We start from the raw sequence: 20,371 nt of genomic DNA on the forward strand, positions 1-20,371 counted from the left end.
GTGGAGGCATTTTCTGGAGGGGGCAAGGCATTTTGTAACTGTTGTCACTGACCATAAGAACCTTATGTTTCTCGAATCTGATAAGAGGTTGAATCCCTGTCAGTCTAGATGGGCACTGTTTTTTACTCATTTTGATTTCTCCATTACTTTCAGGCCTGGAAGTAAAAAGGTGAAGGCTGGCGCATTTTCTCAGAGCTTCCATGCTTTTCAGCCTACAGAGGCACAGCCTGAATCTATCGTACCAGCAAATATCTTCAAAGCAGCCTTAGCCCAGGATATCTCGGCTCTCATTAAGGCTGAACAACATCTGGCACCGGCAACCACCCCAACAGATAAGTTGTTTGTTCCCATACAATTTCGTATCCAACTGTTGGACGAGTGTTATGATTCTGCATTTTGTGGACATCCAGGTTTTGAGGGCACTAGGGAGCTGGTTTCTAGATCTTATTGGTGGCCCACTCTAACTAGGGATGTCAAGTCCTATGTGTCAGCTTGTGAGGTTTGTGCTAGGTCGAAGACACCTAGGACTCGCCCTGCTGGTAACCTACGACCCCTACCCATCCCAGTAGACCCTGGTCCCATATGGCGTCTATTTTTGTGAAAGAAATTGTATGGTTACATGGTATCCCGGAAAATATTGTATCTGACAGGGGTGTGCAGTTTGTGTCCAAATTTTGGAGGGCTTTATGTCAAAGATATCAGATTTCATTGTCTTGTTCCTCCGCCTACCACCCTGAGAGTAATGGGCAGACTGAACGCCTTAATCAGTGTGTGGAACAGTTCCTGAGGTTGTATGTTGCTGATGACCAACCTTCCGCTGGCTGAGTTTGCTTTGAATAACCATGTTAATTCTTCTGCTGGGGTCTCCCCCTTCTTTTGTAACCATGGTTTTAATCCCGTTTTCATTCTGGGTCATCCGTCTCCTGCTCTAACCCTGAGGCGGATAAACTCTCCTCCGAACTGTGCACAGTTTGGGCCCTGGTTCAATCAAACCTAGAAAAGGCTTAAAGTTCTCAGAAACTCAAGGCTGATAGGAGACGTTCCAAGAGGGTACACTTTCAGGTTGGGGATAAGGTGTGGTTGTACTCGAAGAATCTCTCTCTCAAGGTAGCTTCTAAATCCAGTATCGTTTAGGTTGGAGCTGCCTGAGTCGTTCCAAATTCATAACGTATTTCATAAATCTCTACTTAAAAAATATTTTGAATCTGTTGTACCATCGAAAGCCTCGCCTGCACCGGTTCTTGTTAATGATGCTGTCCAGTATGTGGTGTCCAAGATAGTGGATGTCAGGAGAGTGCATAATTCCTTACAGTACCTGATTCACTGGAAGGGGTATGGACCCGAAGAGAGGTCTTGGGTACATGCTAGGGAGGTTCATACTCCTAGACTGGTTCGAAGATTTCATTTAGAATATCCTGAAAGGCCGTCGCCTGAAATCTTGGGTCTGGTGGCCCCGCATAAGAGGAGTGGTACTGTCACGGGACACCGAGGCGCTTGCTCTCCTCAGCGCCGTCGACGTCCCGTTGCTGTGCAGGAGAGGACGCGCACAGCGTCTTCGTCTCCTAGGTGACAGGGGGTGGGACGGACCGGCCACGCACGTCCCCTCCGCGCGGCCGGCGGCCTCAGTTCCCCCTGTAACCAGCGAAGGTCTGAGCACTCGGTGCTCGGCTGTTCTCCCTGGTGTGGGTCATGTGGCGCTGGCCATGTCACATGACCTCAGCCTGCCAGTATTTAACAGGCAGCCTGCTGGCCACAGGTTGCCTGTTAATTTTGTATCTGGTGTTCGTTTGGTTTCCTGCATACTTACCTGATCCTGTGTTCCCTGATGACTTGTAATTATTTGTCTTGTCCATCTTCCGTCTTGTCCCCTGTCATCAGGACTCACGAGGAAAGTAGGCAGGGCCAGGGGTGAGGGTGGAGCACAGTGGTCAATATCCTCCAACCTGTGTGTTGTGTACTTGACCATCACACATACATAGTGATGTACAGTATGTATATATGTAAAGTATTCACCCCCCTTGACTTTTTTTGTATTTTGGTGCCTCACAACCTGGAATTAACATGGATTGTTTGAGAATTTGCAACATTTAATTTATAGAACAGGGAATGTTATGGGTTCTTGTCTAGAAATCCAATGGAAGAATACTTAAAACAACTTAAGGATATTATCAATTCAGCTTATGCTTTGCATTTGATAAGCAAGTCTGAATTGGATGTTTTACTACCTAAATACCTGCATACTGCCTGTTTCTATTGTTTGCCCATGGTGCACAAGGGATAGCATCCGCTCAAGGGTAGGCCAATTGTTTTGGGTACAAATGGTCTTACCAACCAGGTCAGCACCTATGTGGACACAATCCTGCGACCATTTGTTTTGTCATTACCCTCTTAAGTGAGGGACTCCATGGAAATCGTGAAGAAAATGGACAGCCTCAGCGTTGAGGATAATATCCTCCTTGCGAGTCTCAACATTGAGGCCCTCTATAGTTCCATCTCTCATGTGGAGGGTTGTAGGGCTGTTCAGTATTTCTTGAATGAGCGCGGAAGGGAATTTGCATCACATAACCAATTTGTAATCAGTCTGGTGGAGTTCATCCTACATCACAATGTGTTTTTATTTGTTATTCAATCGCCGCTTCTACCACCAGCTCAGGGGTGTGGTCATGGGCAGTCCCTGTGCCCCGTCTTAAGCCAACTTATACCTGGGCTGGTGGGAGAGGGAGGTAGTTTTTGGCAACGAGATGGTGGGTTGGGCAGGTCACATCACGATGTGGGTTAGGTACATCGATGATCTACTGATCTTCTGGAATGGGACCATTCAGGAGTTCAATAAATTTGTTAGGGTCCTGAATGTAAACAAGTGTGGTCTGTTTGACCTCAGAGATCAATGCAACACAAATAACATTCCTCGACCTCGCCATCTTCAAAATGGAGGATGGCAAAATTCATACCAGTTTATGCCGGAAAAGTAAGGCAACAAATACGCTATTACACTGGGACAGTTGCCATCCATATCCTTTGACAAAAGGAATACCCAAGGGCCAATTCCTCCGTATGTGTCACAATTGATCCAGATTTTCAGATCAAAGCTGGTGATTTGACTAACCGGTTCATTAATTGTGAATACCCTTGTGGCATACTTGCCTCTGCCTATCAGCATTAGGTATCTTGCACTCGTGAGGCATTATTAAATCCTCAGGAGCGAGGTGAGAGCCAGGGGCAGATTCGTCTTATTGCCACCTTTGATGGGTCAAGTGGTGCTATACGTGATATTATCAGTAAGAACTGGGGGATTCTACAGATGGACCCTGACGTGGGTCACCTTATGGGCCCCACACCTGCAATTACATTTCGGAGGGGCCGCAATCTTAAAGGGGTTGGCCACTCTCCATGTATTTTCTGCAACTGTGTGGGAGGCAGGGAAAAAGGATATTTCCTAATATATGTCTTTAAGTAAATATGCCTATTTCTTCAACAATCTGAAGCCACCCCCCTGAGCCCCGCTCTGTTGTGCAGCCAGTCCGTCCATGGCTGCACGAGACATGGAGAAGCTCCGTCCATGCCTACTGTGTAAATGAGCATGCGCTGATTTTCCACATTGCATTGCAGCGCATGCCCAGTCTGCCCCTGCCGAAGCATGCCCAGCTTGCCACACAGAGTGCACGGAGGAAAGGTTCTGATCTCCACAGTTCGTGACTGTGGAGATCAGAACCTTCTAAAATGTAGATATAATGTCCTTTCCCCCCCTGCAGTCTTCAATGTGCTCCCTCATTTTCTTTACTTACTGGGCGAGCGATTACCCGATCCTCCCCCTGCAGCCCTCAATGTGCCTCCATACCCGGCCGCCTCCTAGCTAATTTATTCACTTCACTTCTGCCAGTGCTTCTCTGCAATTACACAGAGGCAAGTGAAGTGAATAAATTAGAGAAGAATCCCCGCCCCTATCTATCTTCCGAACTGTCTGCCGACTGCTAGCCCCGTCTCCCACCTCCTTACAGTCCGTGCGGCTCCCGGGGCGCTCCAGAGTGACATCAGAGCGCCCCATGCACATGGATGACGTGCCATGCGATCACGTGATCCTTGCACTTGGGACACCCTGATGTCACTCAGGAGCGCCCCGAGAGCCGCACGGACGGTAAGTATACTACTCCCCCGCTCCCCACTACACTTTACCATGACTGCCAGGACTTTAGCGTCCCGGCAGCCATGGTAACCATTGAGAAAAAGCTAAACGTCGCATCCGAAACGACGTTTAGCTTAAGGCCGGATCCGGATCAATGCCTTTCAATGGGCATTAATTCCGGATCCGGCCTTGCAGCAAGTGTTCAGGATTTTTGGCCGGAGCAAAAAGCGCAGCATGCTGCGGTATTTTCTCTGGCCAAAAAACGTTCCGTTCCGGAACTGAAGACATCCTGATGCATCCTGAACGGATTTCACTCCATTCAGAATGCATTAGGATAAAACTGATCAGGATTCTTCCGGCATAGAGCCCCGACGACGGAACTCTATGCCGGAAGAAAAGAATGCAAGTGTGAAAAAGCCCTAACATCCTTTCTTATGTGTTACAGCTTGTACAGAGTCCGAAGAGGAAGAACCCAAAAACCATACAGCCCAGGGGACGGCATTTTCTTACACCTAGTCCCCCCAGCCGAAGTGTTAAAGTGGCATCAGAGATCACCAAGGTCAAGCCAAGTAATTGTAATTTTCATGTGGAGTATGTTTGTTATACACATATAGCATACACTGTGCCACACAATATACAGTATACCACTACACTGTGCCACACAATATACAGTATACCTCTACACTGTGCCACACACTATACAGTATACCTCTACACTGTGCCACACAATATACAGTATACCTCTACACTGTGCCACACAATATACAGTATACCACTACACTGTGCCACACAATATACAGTATACCGCTACACTGTGTAGGGGTTATACTGTTTATTGTACAGCATGGCACAGGGGTTATATTGTCCAGCATGGTGTAACCTCCATACATTTAATGTACAGTATACATTATAATCCTTGTACCACGCCATACAATATACATTATAATCCATACACCATGCCACAGTATAATATACAGTATTGTTCATAAACATGCCATACAATATATATTATAATCCTATATATATTGTACAGCATGGTGTATGAACTATAACGTATATTGCATTTTTCAGTAGTATGATTAGCTGGTGAAAATTATTAGTGCCCCCCATTTTTGGCTGTGTATCTTCTGTGCCCCCCCCCCCCCCCCCTATATATTGATCCTAGAGTCTCCACTCATCATGCAATGTCACTCAGATTTTCTGCAAGGCATAAATGCAGATAATAAGAACATGGAAAGTCAGGGGGAGGGGTTCACTCAACTTTCCCAGAGACTCATGTCTTTGCACATGTGTCATGCAGGATAGCGAGTAATGTCATGACACAGACGATGGGGGGGAAGGGGGGCACTCACTTCCTCAAACTTTTCTCATGTCTCTGCACATGTGCCATGCTGGACAGCAGGAAAGTTGGGTGGTATTACATCATGTAATGACCCAGATTCTTGTTAAAATATGCTGAACACTGCCAGAACCTACCAGATCCCATTCACTATAATGGGTCTGTTGGGTTCCGGCATGAGTACTGCCATTTTGTAGAACAAAATACTGCTGCATGAGATGGGGCAGGTCGAGAAGTTAGGGAGGGTAGTGATAGGAGCCAGGGCGTATATAGTGGGGGAGACTAGGAACGAGCATGGGGGCCCAATCTAAATTCTTGCTATGGGGCCCAATGATTTTTAGGTACGCCCCTGCTTAGGGGGATTTGTGGTGGATGACACTTATGGGGGAATCTGTGGATGACACTTATGGGGGATCTGTGAATGACATTTATGCGGGACCTGTGACTGACACTTGTGGGGATCTGTGGATGACACTGATGGGGATCTGTGGATGACATGGTATGTTGGTGGAGGGAGAAAACATGGCCTTACCATAATGAAGGGTACAGTCTGTATAAATAGGTGGCTGGCAAAAAAGGGTCTGATCAAATGGTGTGGTCAATAGGCGGAGTCAAGGGGGGCGGCAAAATTAGCTTTTGCCTAGGGTGGCAAAAATTCTTGCACCAGTTCTACACGTGATTCCCTGATCATCCCCCCTGCAGCCCTCAATGTGCCCCCTTATTTTATTTACTTAGCGGGCAATTCCCCAATCCTCCCCCTCCTCTCCCCCTCAAATTTTAAGGATGGCCGAGCCGTTAACCCCTTCCATGCCGTGGTCTATAGGGACCGCTGTATGAAAGGGGTTAACAGTGAGGGAGCTCCCTCCCTCTCCCATCGGGTGCTGCTGTGCCTTTGCAGCCGCCTGATACTTGACAAGCTCACAGAGGGAGGGCCCCTCCCTCCCTTCCTCACCCACCCATCAGTGGCTGCTCTGCTATGGCAGCCGCTGATGGTTACCATGGCAACCTGACGCCTTCACAGGCTTTTGGCTTGCCATGGTATAGCTAAATCTGCTATAGGTAGCAGCAGCTTGATCAGCCTGTGTATAAAGTCACAGTACACTATAGTACACTATAAAATGTACTGTAGTGTATTATATAGGCATCAGACCCACTGGATCTACAAGAACCAAGTGGGTCTGGGTAAAAAAAAAAAAAAAAAAAAGTGAATAAAAAAATATAAATAAAAATATAAATTCTTCTTATAGCGGCACAGTTATCACCGATTATAAAAAAAAAAATACACTACACGTTTGATATCACCGCGTCCATAACAACCTGATCTATGAAAGGGTCATGTTACTTTCCCAGAATGCCATAAAAAAAAACTATGATGAAATAAAAGTTTGCCCACCTCACTTCCAAAAAAGGCAATAAAAGTGATTTAAAAAGTCGTATGTACGCCAAACTTGTACCAATCAAACCGTCACATCCCGCAAAAAATGAGCCCTACATGAGACAAAAAATAAATAAAATATAGCTCTCAGACTATAGAGACACTAAAACTTTTAATTTTTTTTATAAAATGCTATTTTTGTGTTAAAGTAAAAAAACAAAAAAAACATATTAGACATATTAGGAATCGCCGCGTCTGTAAGAACCTGCTGTATAAAAATATCACATGACCTAACCCCTCAGATGAACACTGTAAAAAAAAAAAATATGAAAACGGTGTAAAATAAGCAATTTTTTGTCATCTTACATCACAAAAAGTGTAATACCAAGCTATCAAAAAGGCGTATGCCCCCCAAAATAGTTTCAATTAAACTGCCATCTCATCCCGCAAAAAATGAGACCCTACATAAGACAATTGTTTCGTCCTTCCTCCAGTGGTAACCAATAGGGATTGTTCACTGTATTTGTGATGCAGATAGTTTCAGCTTGTAGTGTGCTCCCTATGGATACTATGACTGATTTTCGTTGTTTCCTTCACATATCCCTTCTCGATATTCCATCCAGCATTATTAAATGTCTTGCCAAGTATTCCTCTATACATATACACTATACCTAGATGAAGGCATCGCTTACTTTGGTCTAGCCAGCATGATGTGGGAGGTTTATAGGCACCCCGCCCCTTCCACACATGATTGGATAACATGCGATCCCGGCGTCATCAATGGGGGAGGGCTTTCCTCCTTAAATCAGAGTGCTTTCTTACATAGAGGAAACGCATTGAGCTAGTATTACTGCGATAGCATGAGCTAGATGACAGTTCTCTTGGGAAGTAGGATTGGGTGCGATCCTACAGGATACCTTTGGCTGTGTTGCTACAACCTGAATCATACAGCACAGAGGTGATCCATGCTTGACACAGTGTATCAGGACGCCGTATTACCAGGGCACCCTGATCTGCACCCAACCCTGTTCCTCCCAATTTAATCACCACAGCTTGTCTGAGAGCGCTGGGACATTGTAGTGTCTATCACACAAATACACTCTTGTCTCCTGGCTCTCATGCTACCACTATAGCATCAGCTGTTGGTGATTAGCTTGTATGTGATTCCTATCATACCTCTCCATAGTTGTACCTGGATAGCCTTCCAAGTTCAAGGAGGTGGTTTGATATTGGGACACATTTTCATATCCCTTTGGCTACAGAGTGGAGGTGGCAACACTATACACATGGTGGGTTCACATATCACCGTTTGTTTGAGCACTTGGTTAGTGCTACCCCACCTGCCAATAATTATTAGGGATTTTTGAGGTCACGTTCTTCCCCCTATTTTATTGACATACCAATAAAAGTTACATTTTAGCGTATCCCACACCTTCCGTGATCCATATTTATTAGGGACGTTTTACTTTATCACCTATTGATTTCCGTGAATTGTAATTTAATTTATAGAACATGCCCACAACTTTGAAGATGATTTATTTTTTTATTTATTGTGAAGCAAACAACAAGTAGGACAAAATAACATAAAACGTCAATGTACATAACTATTCACCCTTTTAAAGTCAATACTTTGTAGAGCCACCTTTTGCGGCAATCATAGCTCCAAGTCGCTTTGGATAAGTCTCTATAAGCTTGCCACATCTTACCACTCCTTGCAAAACTGCTCCAGCTCCTTCAAATTGGATGGTTTGCGCTTGTGAACAGAAATCTTTAAATCTGACCACAGATTTTCTATTGGATTGAGATCTGGGCTTTGACTAGGCCAATCCAACACATTTACATGTTTCCCCATAAACCACTCAATTGTTGCTTTAGCAGTGTGTTTGGGGTAATTTTCCTGCTGGAAGGTGAACCTCTGTCCTAGCCTCAAATCATGCACAGAGTGGGACAGGTTTTGCTCAAGAATATCCCTATATTTAGCACTATTCATCATTGCCTCAACTCTGACCAGTTTCCCAGTCCCGGCTGCTGAAAAACATCCCCACAGCATGATGCTGCCACCACCATGTTTCACTGTGGGGATGGTGTTCTTTGGGTTATGTGATGTGTTGGGTTTGCGCCAGACACAGTGTTTTCTTCGATGGCCAAAAAGTTCAATTTTAGTCTCATCATACCAGAGCATCTTCCTCCATACATTTTAGGAGTCTCCCACATGTCTTTTCACAAACTCACAACGTGCCTTTTTTTTTTTTAGCTGAAAGTAATGGCTTTCTTTTGGCAACTCTGCCATAAAGCCCAACTCTATGGAGCGTACAGCTTATTGTCGTCCTATGTACAGAAACTCCAGTCTCTGCTGTGAAACTCTGCAGCTCCTCCCGGGTTACCTTAGGTCTCTGTGCTGCTTCTCTGATTAATGCCCTCCTTGCCCGGTCCGTGAGTTTTGGTGGGCGGCCATCTCTTGGGAGGTTTGCTGTTGTGCCATGTTCTTTCCACTTGGTTATGATAGATTTGATGGTGCTCCTGGGGATCATCAAAGATTTGGATATTTTTCATAACCTAACCCTGACTTATACTTCTCAACAACATTGTCCCTTGCTTGTTTGGAGAGTTCCTTGGTCTTCATGGCAGTGTTTTGTTAGTGATGCCTCTTGCTTAGTTGTTGCAGCCTCTGGGGCCTTTCAAAAAAGGTGTGTATATGTGACACTTGGATTTCACACAAGTGGACATCATTTTACTAATTATGTGACTTCTGAAGGTAATTGGTTGCACCAGAGATTTTTATGTGCTTCCTAACAAAGGGGGTTAATACATAGGCACATGCCAATTTTATGTTTTCTATTGCTAAACAATAGTATTATTTATATATTTTTTTTCTCATTTCACTTCTCCAACTTAGACTATTGTGTTTTGATCCATCACATAAAATTCAGATTAACAAAACATTGACTTTAAGGCTATAATGTCCCAATAATGAAAAGGGTCAAGTGGGTAAATACTTTTGCTAGGCACTGTATGTATGCTACATACATACATACATAGTGCTGTCACAAGTTCACAACAATACTTTCACCAATCACTAATAAGTAGTCAGACCTATTAAAATGTGAAGTTGCATGTATTGCACCAAAATATTTGCATCATTAGTACCGATTTCGCAATCGCGAATATATTGGAGCAGTCTATCTGCATATAAAGCTATTGTAATGTGCTGCCATGACAATCATTTTCTCCAGTCTCAGGAAACTTCTAGCAAATTGAAAAATGTAGCTATAGTGACCCATGCCTGTATTTTGTTCGCATTACACGAATATTACATTGACAATTTTTCGCAATCAAGAAAATAATCTCGAATATATGACGAATATTCTACCAAATAGTCACACAAAATTAACGAATTCAAATATTGCCCTTGCCACTCATCACTAGTGGGAACGCCATCAGTAGCATGTCTACTAGCATGCGCTTGTACTCGTGCATCTTCCGATCACATTCCAGTGACAGAAGGACAGCTTATTGCCCTTGTAGCGGGGATCCAGCAGGGTGGCCACCCAGTAATCAGCACTTGTAAGAATGAGGGCAACTTGGCGGTCATTGCAAAGTATGTACTAGTACATGTGTGCCAGGCTGCCCAGAGGCAACGACAAGTTCTCCTCAGTGGGAGGTGTATTGTCTATGTCCTATGTATTCCCCCCAGCCACACTCCAGTGATGCTCGAAAGCTGATTTAGGTGCCACCCTGCTATGAACACAGATCCTCCGCCTCCTCATTATCATCCTTCTCCAAAACTGTGCCCTGGCTGGACAGTTGTGTACCTGGCTGCTGTCGGTGCAGGAACCCACCCTCCAAGCCACCTGTGAATGACTGGCCTGATAACTGTGGGAATGATCCTTGTTCCTCCTCCTCTTCAACCTGTACCTCATCGATCATCGCCCAAAGCATTTTTTCAAAGAGACCTAGAAGTGGGATAGTAACGTTGAGGATGATGTCATCGGCTCTGGCCATGTTGGTGGAGTACTCGAAACAGCGCAATATGGCACACACGTCCCACTGTTCCACAGAGTGACTCACCCGTGTGTGCTGCAGCTGAAACTCCACTATCACCTGACACTACTTGCACAGTCTCTCCAGCATTTGCAAGGTGGAGTTCCCCCTTGTGGGTACGTCGCATATGAGGTGGTAAGTGGGAAGGCAGAAGTTGTGCTGTTAGGTAGATATTATGTCCCTGACCATGCTTACTGGTCCACACGTCGGTGGTTATGCAGACCTTACCACTGATGGCATTGCGCAGTGCACACCTGATTTTTTATGCCACTTGTTCGTGCAGGGCAGGGAATGCCCACCTAGTGGCAGCTGGGAATCACGTACCATGGGATAGCTGCTGCCCAGATGTTTTTAAAACTGTCCATCTCCACCAGACGGAATAGTAGCATTTTAAAGGCCAGGGATTTTGAAATGCTAGCATTCAGGGCCGGGGCTCGCATATGAGTAGGGGGGTACTTCCTCTTTCTCTCTAGTGCCTGGGGGATGGAGAGCTGAATGCTTCAATGGGACAGTGTGGAGATGCTCGGTGATGGTGGTAGTGGTGGTGGTGTTGCTGTCACATCCTCTCTTTGTGGGGTGGCAGGTGGCCCTGTTGCTCCAGAAGGGGAGTAAGAGGTTGAGACCGTGGCAGAAGAAGGAACAGGAGGAGCCTCAGATCTTTTGTGATTCTTCAGGTGTCTACTTCACTGCAGACAGTGCTTTGCAGTTAGATGTTGGGTTATGCAGGTGGTGCTCAGGTTTAGAACATTTAGGCCTCGCTTCAGGCTCTGACTTCACAGCATGCAAACCCTCCATGTCTTGTCATCAGCACATTGCCTGAAGAACTGCCATGCCAGGGAACTCCTTTGAGCTGGCTTTGGTGTACTCTGTCCCTTGGGCAGTAGCAGGCATACTGGCTGGGGGCTGGCTACTCTGCTTTTGCACCCTGCTCCCTCTTTTGCTGTGTGACTAGTGCTGCACGATCCAGGCATCTGGTGCTTCCACACGCTATGGGTAATTATTGCATTCCTATTTTTATTGATAGTGTACTTATGTAGTGGTTATTTTCTTGATATGTTACCGCTGCTGTGTCCTCGCTCTGTTTATACCTTATATTCGTGACCTAGCCTTCCTTTTAACCATTGCAGGCTGGTCACTATTATTTTTATGGGCTGATTGATACGGCATGGGTGGCATCTAATATGATGCACACTCAGGATATGCATTTAGCTATATGTTACTTTAGGTAATTTTACATCAGACCCACAAAAGTGTGGTTTAGCACTCCGGATTTTTTGGTTTGTTCCCTTATCAGTAGGGTGCATGTGAGGGTGGGGAGTGCTGCTCCGATACACGGGGTGTCCCATCCTCCCATCACCGTGTGCCTCATGTCATTGTATGTTTATTTCATGTATGAATAAAACTACATATATTTTATATGAGTGTTTTCCTCATTTCTTTTTGGGTTTATTGGTTTGGTTTTTTGGTTATAGTAATTTACTCTAGACCCCAATGCATTGTATGCACTTTATTGGAGGTCTCTTATTGGTTGGTCTAACTAGTGCTGCATGGCCCCGATCACTTCCTCCGAACTGCACATGTCCCCCGCATGACCTGGATACCATGTGAGGTCTAGGACCTCATCATCCTCTATATCATCTTCCACCCACTCCTCACCCCTGCCCTCCTAGCCAGTCTGCATACTGCAGAAAACCGCAGCAGTTGACACCTGTGTTTCGTCTTCATCATCAGAAACATGCTATGGTGGTCCTCCCATGCCCTCCTCCTCAAACATAGGGGGGTTGGCAACAGTGCACTCAATCTCTTCCACTTCTGGGGCAGGGCTAGGTGGATGGTCCAGGGAAACACTATCAGAAGAGTCATAAAAAAGCATAAGTGACTGTTGCATGACTTGGGGTTCAAACTGCTTAGCCGATGTTTAAGGGGTTTAGTTGGAAGATGGATGCCGCTGGTGCCAACTCTGCGCTTGTGGACTGGTTGGAAGACAATGTGAAGGAAATGGAGGCACTGTCAGTCATCCAATCTACTACCACCTCTACTTGTTCTGGCCTCACCATTCTTAGAGTGGTATTCGGACCTACAAAATGACACAGAACGTCCTTTCGCCTGCGTGCACCAGAGGAAGGTGTTTAATTTGGGCGCGTAGCTGGCACAGATCGACAACATCCTCTCCCTGCAGCAGAAGCTCCAACAACACCAACACCAGCAGCTCCAAATTGGCTGACAGATAAATAATTGTATTTCTGTGTCACAGGTGCAAATGAATTGTTCCGCACCCCATAAAATTGTTATAGGTCACCAACAGAAATACACTATGTCAAAAAAGTGAGTTTACCCCTTACATTTTTGTAAACATTTCATTCTATCTTTTCTTGGGACAACACTGAAGATATTATAGTCAACACCCTGAAACTGAGCTGCAGCATGGTGGCCAAGACCATTCAGCGGTTTAACAAGACAGGTTCCACTCAGAACAGGACTCTCCATGGTTGGGCAAAGAAGTTGAGTGCACATACTCTGCGTCATATCCAGAGGTTGTCTTTTCAAGCTAGACATATGGGTGCTGCCAGCATTTCTGCAGAGGTTAAATGGGTGTAGGGATCAGCCTGTCTGTGCTCAGACCATATGCCACACAATGCATCAAATTGGTCTGCATGGCAGTCGTCTCAGAAGGAAGTTTCTTCTAAAGATGATGCACAAGAAAGCCTGCAAACAGTTTGCTTAAGACAAGCAGACTAAGGAATTATTACTTATTGATTACTGGAACAAGGTCCTGTGGTCTGAGGAGACCAAACTAAACTAATTTGGTCCAGATGGTATCAAGCCCATGTGACAGCAACCAAGTAAAGAGTACAAAGACAAGTGTGTCTTGCCTACAGTCAAGCATGGTGATGGGAGTGTCATGGTTTGGGGCTGCATGAGTGCTGCCAACTGTGGGGAACTAACATTCATTGAGGGAACCATGAATGCAACATGCACTGTAGCATACTGAAACAGAGCATGATCCACTCCCTTCGGAAACTGGCCCGCAGGGCAGTTTTACAACGTGATAACCCCAAACACACCTCCAAGACGACCACTACCTTGCTAAAGAAACTGAAGGTAAAGGTGCTCGACTGGCCAAGCATGTCTCCAGACCTAAACCCTATTAAGCATCTGTGGGGCATCCTCAAACGGTAGGTGGAGGAGCGCAAGGTCTCCAACATCCACCAGCTCTGTTATGTTGTCGTGGAGGAGTGGAGAAGGATTCCAGTGGCAACCTGTGAAGCTCTAGTAAACTCCATACCCAGAACAGTTAAGGCAGTGCTGGAAAATAATCATGGCCACACAAATAATTGACAATTTAGGCACAATTTGGACATTTTCACTTAGGGGTGTACTCACTTTTGTTGCCAGCAGTTTAGACATTAATAGCTGTGTGTTGAGTTAATTGAGGGCACACCAAATGTGCACTGTTATACAAGCGGAACACTGGCTACTTTACATTGTATCAAAGTGACATATCTTCAGAGTTGTCCCATGAAAATATATAATAAAATATTTACTAAAATGTGAGGGGTGCACTCACTTTTGTGAGACACTGTAACAGAAAGAGTATCTCTTGTACATCCTTGTCACAGATGCAGATTAAGTGTATCTCCCACCCCCCCCCCCCGCACCCCCCCACCCCCCCAAAAAAGGGCTATGTCACCAACACAATTAACAGACTGATTAACTATTGTATTTTCCTGTCACAGGGGCAATTGAAGGGTTTTGCAGCCCCAAAAAATGGCTATGTGTCACCAACACAATGAACAGACTAATTTACTCTCCGAATACAGTTAGACGGATGAAAATGTTTGGTGTTATTCTGTCATCGGAACAATTAACAGACTGATTAACTATTGTATTTCCGTGTCACATTGGCAATTGAAGTGTTTTGCACCCAACAAAATAGCTATGTATCACCGATGCAATTAACAGACTGATTAACTATTGTATTTAAATTTTCAGGGGCTAGTAAAGTCTTTTGCACCCCAAATTATTTTTCCTAGTCTCTGGTGCAAAGGAGTAATATTGCACCGACCCAAAAAAATCCTACAAGTCACACTCAGACTGAACAGTCCGATTAAATATTGTATTTCTGTGTCACTGGTAAAAAGGTATTGTGCTGCACCCACATATATGCCTACATGTCACCCACAGATTTCTTTAAAAAAAATATATAACACTGTCCCTCAGTGCAGCAGCATCCTGACCTACAGTAGTCAGAGCAGAATGGCAGCGCACCACGTGATGCAGGATTTATGCATGCAGGGTCACATGGTATGCCGGCCAATTGCAGCCATGCCAATACTAGGCACGACTGTGATGCTTCCAAGTGCCCGCAGCTTAAATGCTTGTTGATTGGCTGCACTTCAGCCTTTCAACAAGCTTTATTTAAACTCCAAACAACGAACATTGATTTTCACGCCAATGTCTGGATTCAGGTACCCGGATACCATAATGTTCAGTACGAAACCGAACAGTGCGGTCCGGTTTGCTTATCCCTAAACTTTAGCCCTCCAAAATATTGCAACTTTGTTGTGCAGTGAATACAGGAGAAGCTGTCTATATGGTTAATTTTGGTCATGAATTACCTTTTTCATACACCTTTGCCTTTGGAAGAAGAGTGGCAGGAATGTATTGGCCGGGAAATATTAATTTTTCACCAAATAAAGTGCTTTCTATTTGGCCAAAGATCACCTTTCCCGGCGCCCACATTACTTCCACTAAAGGTAGCACTAATGGCAATTTATGATGCTAATATCACACATACACAGCTTTTCTGGTATTCAGAGCAAAACAAAGCTGCAATATTTTGGAGGGCTGAAGATTATTTTATATATAGTTGGAATTTGTGTCTCTTCAGCTATGCACACATCATAATAATTCAAGCTGGACAAGGGTTTTGTGGTGACAGATAACCTTTTATTGTTTAGACAATTATGTTCTGCTGCATACTAGGTGTTAGGGAAAATTATTTAAAATTCAATAAAAATTGTATTTGCTTTGCTTAACACAAAAATATACCCAATATTACTGCGTAATATACAATATAATCCTGTTGTGAAATAAGCAGTATCTGCCTCTGACGAGTTATATGTGCCACTTTTGAAACTCATAATAAGTGACTTTTCAGCATTACTTTTGTGTACTTTGCTTTGCACCTAGCAATATACAGCATGTAGCTGAGCATTTACTGGTTTGATGTATATTTTCAATTCCACAACCCCTCTCCGTGGGTTACTTGCTTAGACGGCTGTATTAGTAGAGCAGGTGTTTGCTCACGTGGGGTGTCAAAGTATTCTCCTTAATGGCTGTCTACATGTCTGCATGATATTCAGCCAGGTAGATTGTAGCATCCTTCTGGCTGCTTCAGCCTATTCCCTCTGGTGCACTTCCCCATCTCAGCTAGCACTATTACTTTACATTACAGTGACAAGCAAGCAACGCTGGAATACAGAGCAGCAGCTGGTTTTAGGCTATAGAAGAAACCTCCCAGCTGAATCATACTGTACTCACTCCACTTAGGAGACCATTTTGTGTACTTTAGTGCATTACTCAGATTGCTATTACATTAGTAGAATTTCTGCAGTATTGTTAATGTTTACAGCGTTAGCTTTTAAAGCCCCTGTTAGTCACAAAGCAGACTAGGCTTTTTTTTTGCCAAATCTATATACTGTATGCCTCAAACACATTTTTTGCCTCTATGGAAATACATTATATGGGCAAAACTATTAGACACACCTCTTCTTAACCCCTTCAGGACCCTGCCATTTTCCATCTTTGGGTTTTTGTTTTTCACTCCCTGCCTTCCCGGAACCATCATTATTTTTTTATTTTTACCAATAACATAGCCGTACATGCAGTTACTTTTTCTGGGACAAGTTGTACTATTGCATACAATGTAGTGGGAACTGGGAAGGTGGAAAAAAAATACAAATTGGGTGGAAGAGGAAAAAAGAACACAATTCTGCCACAGTTTTATCATGTATAATGTGTAGGTGTCCCAATGCTTTTGTAGAGTCTATCTTATCATCCCCTCCACTACTCAGCTCCACCCCCTTCTGCACAGGTCCTTCAGCGGTAGTCACTGCTCTTGTTCCTTCAGTTAGTCTGTGGCTGCAGCCTGTGCTAAATGTAATGCTGTTGTCTGGGCGCACTGAGCCACAGAAAAGGAGAACTCCCAGGCATCGTCCAAGCCTCAAAATGGACAAAATGAATGCTCCAGACAGGAGTGGCTGGAGTTACAGAAACAGAGTACCACAATCCACTTGACTGTTTCTGTAAGGGTAGGATTACATCAGCGTTTTGTATTCCGTTATGGCTTTCCCTTATAACATGGTTACAGTGCAATCCATAATACGGAAGTCAAAACAGAAGCCTTTAAGTGGCATTCCGTTTTGATCTGTCATAATAGAAGTCTATGGGAATCATAACGGATCCGTCTGGTTCCCGTTATGCAAGAAGGAAAATAAAGTTCTGTCGAAGGACTTTTTTGTCCGTTCTGCATAACGGGAACCAGACGGATCCGTTATGATTCCCATATACTTCTATTATGACGGAAAGCAGAACAGAATGCCTTTTAAAGGCTTCTGTTTTGCATTCCGTCATAATACAAGTCTATGGGCAGCATAACGGATCTGTCCTGGTTTTTCGTTTTTCGGACTGGACTCCTGCATAATGGATCCGTTAGGCTGCTCATAGAATTGTTTTATGGAGAATCAAAATGGAATGCCTCTTAAAGGCTTCTGTTTTGACTTCCGTCTTATGGATTCTGATATTTACCGTTATAACCATGTTATAACAGAAAGCCATAAAGGAATACATAATGCTGATGTAAACCCACCCTAACTCTGACCAGCCCTTGCCACTGGATATAAGAGTTATTCTGACCTCAAATGTATGGAGTTTGTCAGATTACCTCCAGTGGGTGCACTGGATTCAGGCCACTTAGGCTGGGTTCACACTGGCATTGCGGGTGATGTGTGGGAACAGATGCGAGTGCGTTGCGGGAAAATGCGCAATTTTTCCCTGTGAGTGCAAAGCATTTTAATGCATTTTGCACGCACGTGAGAAAAATCGGTACCCAGACCCGAACCCGGACTTCTTGTTCGCACGGCCCGGCTTCTCTTCTTTTTTTTTCTTTGAGGAAAAGGACCTTTGGTGACATCACTGCTCTCATCACATGGTTCATCACCATGGTGATAGACCATGTGATGGACCATGTGAAGAGAGCAGTGACTTCACCAAAGGTCCTTTTCCTCAAAGAAGAAGAAAGAAGAGAAGCCAGGCTGCGCAAAAAAGTGGATTAAGGCGAGTTGAATTTTTTTTTATTTTTTTTAACCCCTCCATCACTATTTTACTAAGCATTCTGTATTAAAAATGCTATTTTCCCTTATAACCATGTTATAAGGGAAAATAATAAAGATCGGGTCCCCATCCCTATCGTCTCCTAGCAACCATGCGTGAAAATCACACCACATCCACACTTGCTTGCGGATGCTTGCGATTTTCACACAGCCCTATTCACTTCTATGGGGCTTGCATTGCGGGACACATATATCTATTTATTTGAGCACTTATATGTAGGTTTAATTGCACCCTTTATTACTAGTGGCAGGACTCTACCCTTTTTTTTTTCTGCAACATTATACACACACACACAGACCAGACAGCGAGATATCAGTGTGGTCCCAGTTAGTGGAATACAGCAGAATTCCAAACGTTCATCTGTGGGAATGGGAACAACCTGAATGGGTGTGATATTCAAGCGAGGCCCTACCTGCAAAGGTTATCTGGTAAGAAGTGTATACTTTTTTTATATATTGGTTTACCCTTCTTAGGTATTAACACACCTTCATGGTAGGGACTGCTGATAGTACTGGCCCATCGAAGTGGTGGCGTCTATGATTAGGATTGTGGGCCTTTCAATTTTAAAGGTATAATATTAAAAAGTTACATTTTACTACTGCCCATTTTATTACTTTCAAACTGATAATTATATACCTAGTAACAGTGTGTTGAAATACCAAGCATCTTGGGATACACTTTAGAAACAACCCAGTTACTGTGATGCAAGGGCATTCACTCTGCCAGTATTGTGACAGTCTTTCAGAACTAGGAATCCTCTTGGCAGCATCTCCCTTTGTACTCATTAATCAGTAAGTCCATGTGCAACATTAATGTGCCCATATATAGAAGAAAAACTACTATGGCAGGTTTAATTTACAAGGTAATAGTGTATACCCCCACGGTGATCAATACATTAATGAACTATTCAGCTGCAAGCAGTGATTTTCAAAAGAGAAAGCTTTAATTGCAGGACAATTAAATGCTTACAATTCCTAATGTGCCTATGAGTTAAGGATGGAGATACATTAATTCTACCTGCAGAGCCTCTTCCACTTGGGCACATTTCATTTCCAATGCATATATTCAGTCTTTCATTTTCCTATACTTTTATCTTGGGCCACATTGCACTAAGATCTAAAAAACAACAGATGTTCTTGCATTAGTTTGTAGCCATCGCTATATGATTTATATTCATCTACACTGACAGAAGTGTGACTATAGCAATCAGTAGCTTATTTTAATTAATAGTCTAGCATTACAATTAGAGATGAGCGAATCAAAGCTGACAAAGTGGAATTTGTTTAGAATTCAGGAAAAATTAGATTCGCAACAAATGCTAATTTTTCAAATTTTTCCTAAAATGGCGGCTACACGTGTGAAGACTGAGGACATTGGGCAAGGAACTCTGGGAAGGCGGGATCACCCTGATTGACATGCCTGCATGCAGCTAATCAGCAGCCAGCCAGCCCTGTGATGTCACAGCTCTATAAATACGGCAGCCATTTTAGATTCTGTCATTATACAGCCTTCAGAGTGCAGGGACAGACATGTGAAGGCACAAGGGACAGCTATTGGAAAAATGATTGTGGAAAATAAAAAGAAAGAAAAAACGATTTATAAATGCAGAAAAAGGATAGGGAGGAATTATTTCACAGCATCTTAGTGCAGGGAGAGACATCAGAAGGCGCTAGGGACATTTATAGGAAAGTGATTTACAAGTGCAGGGAACGATTATTTGGGGATCCAAATAGTCATTAGACATCTCTGTCATTCAAGCTTTTTGTTATTGGGCTGCAAGTCTTATGTTGAAAAGCCTTTAGAGGCTTATTTCTTAGTATGTTATTCAGTACTACAAGAAAAATATATACACATTTCACGTCTGCAGATATTTCTGTTGAAACTGATAGGGGTGTATTTCAGTAACCAAAATATATATATATATATATATATATATATATATATATACAGTTGCAAGAAAAAGTATGTGAACCCTTTGGAATTATATGGATTTCTGCACAAATTGGTCATAAAATGTTATCTGATCTTCATCTAAGTCACAACAATAGACAATCACAGTCTGCCTCAACTAATAACACACAAATGATTAAATGTTACC

The 20,371-nt window shown here is 43.7% G+C and overlaps 1 long non-coding RNA gene across 2 annotated transcripts in view; it reads left to right on the top strand.

Annotated features, from left to right (window-relative positions):
- Positions 1 to 4,474: 4,474 nt before the first annotated feature.
- Positions 4,475 to 20,371, top strand: part of LOC122945344 — a 127,737-nt gene continuing 111,840 nt past the window's right edge. For both annotated transcript variants that reach the window (XR_006391115.1, XR_006391114.1), the window contains exon 1: positions 4,475 to 4,682. This is a non-coding gene — a long non-coding RNA (uncharacterized LOC122945344). The remainder of the gene's footprint in view (positions 4,683 to 20,371) is intronic.

This window comes from Bufo gargarizans, chromosome 8 (assembly GCF_014858855.1).
Source record: "Bufo gargarizans isolate SCDJY-AF-19 chromosome 8, ASM1485885v1, whole genome shotgun sequence".
NCBI classification, from domain to species: Eukaryota; Metazoa; Chordata; class Amphibia; order Anura; family Bufonidae; genus Bufo; species Bufo gargarizans.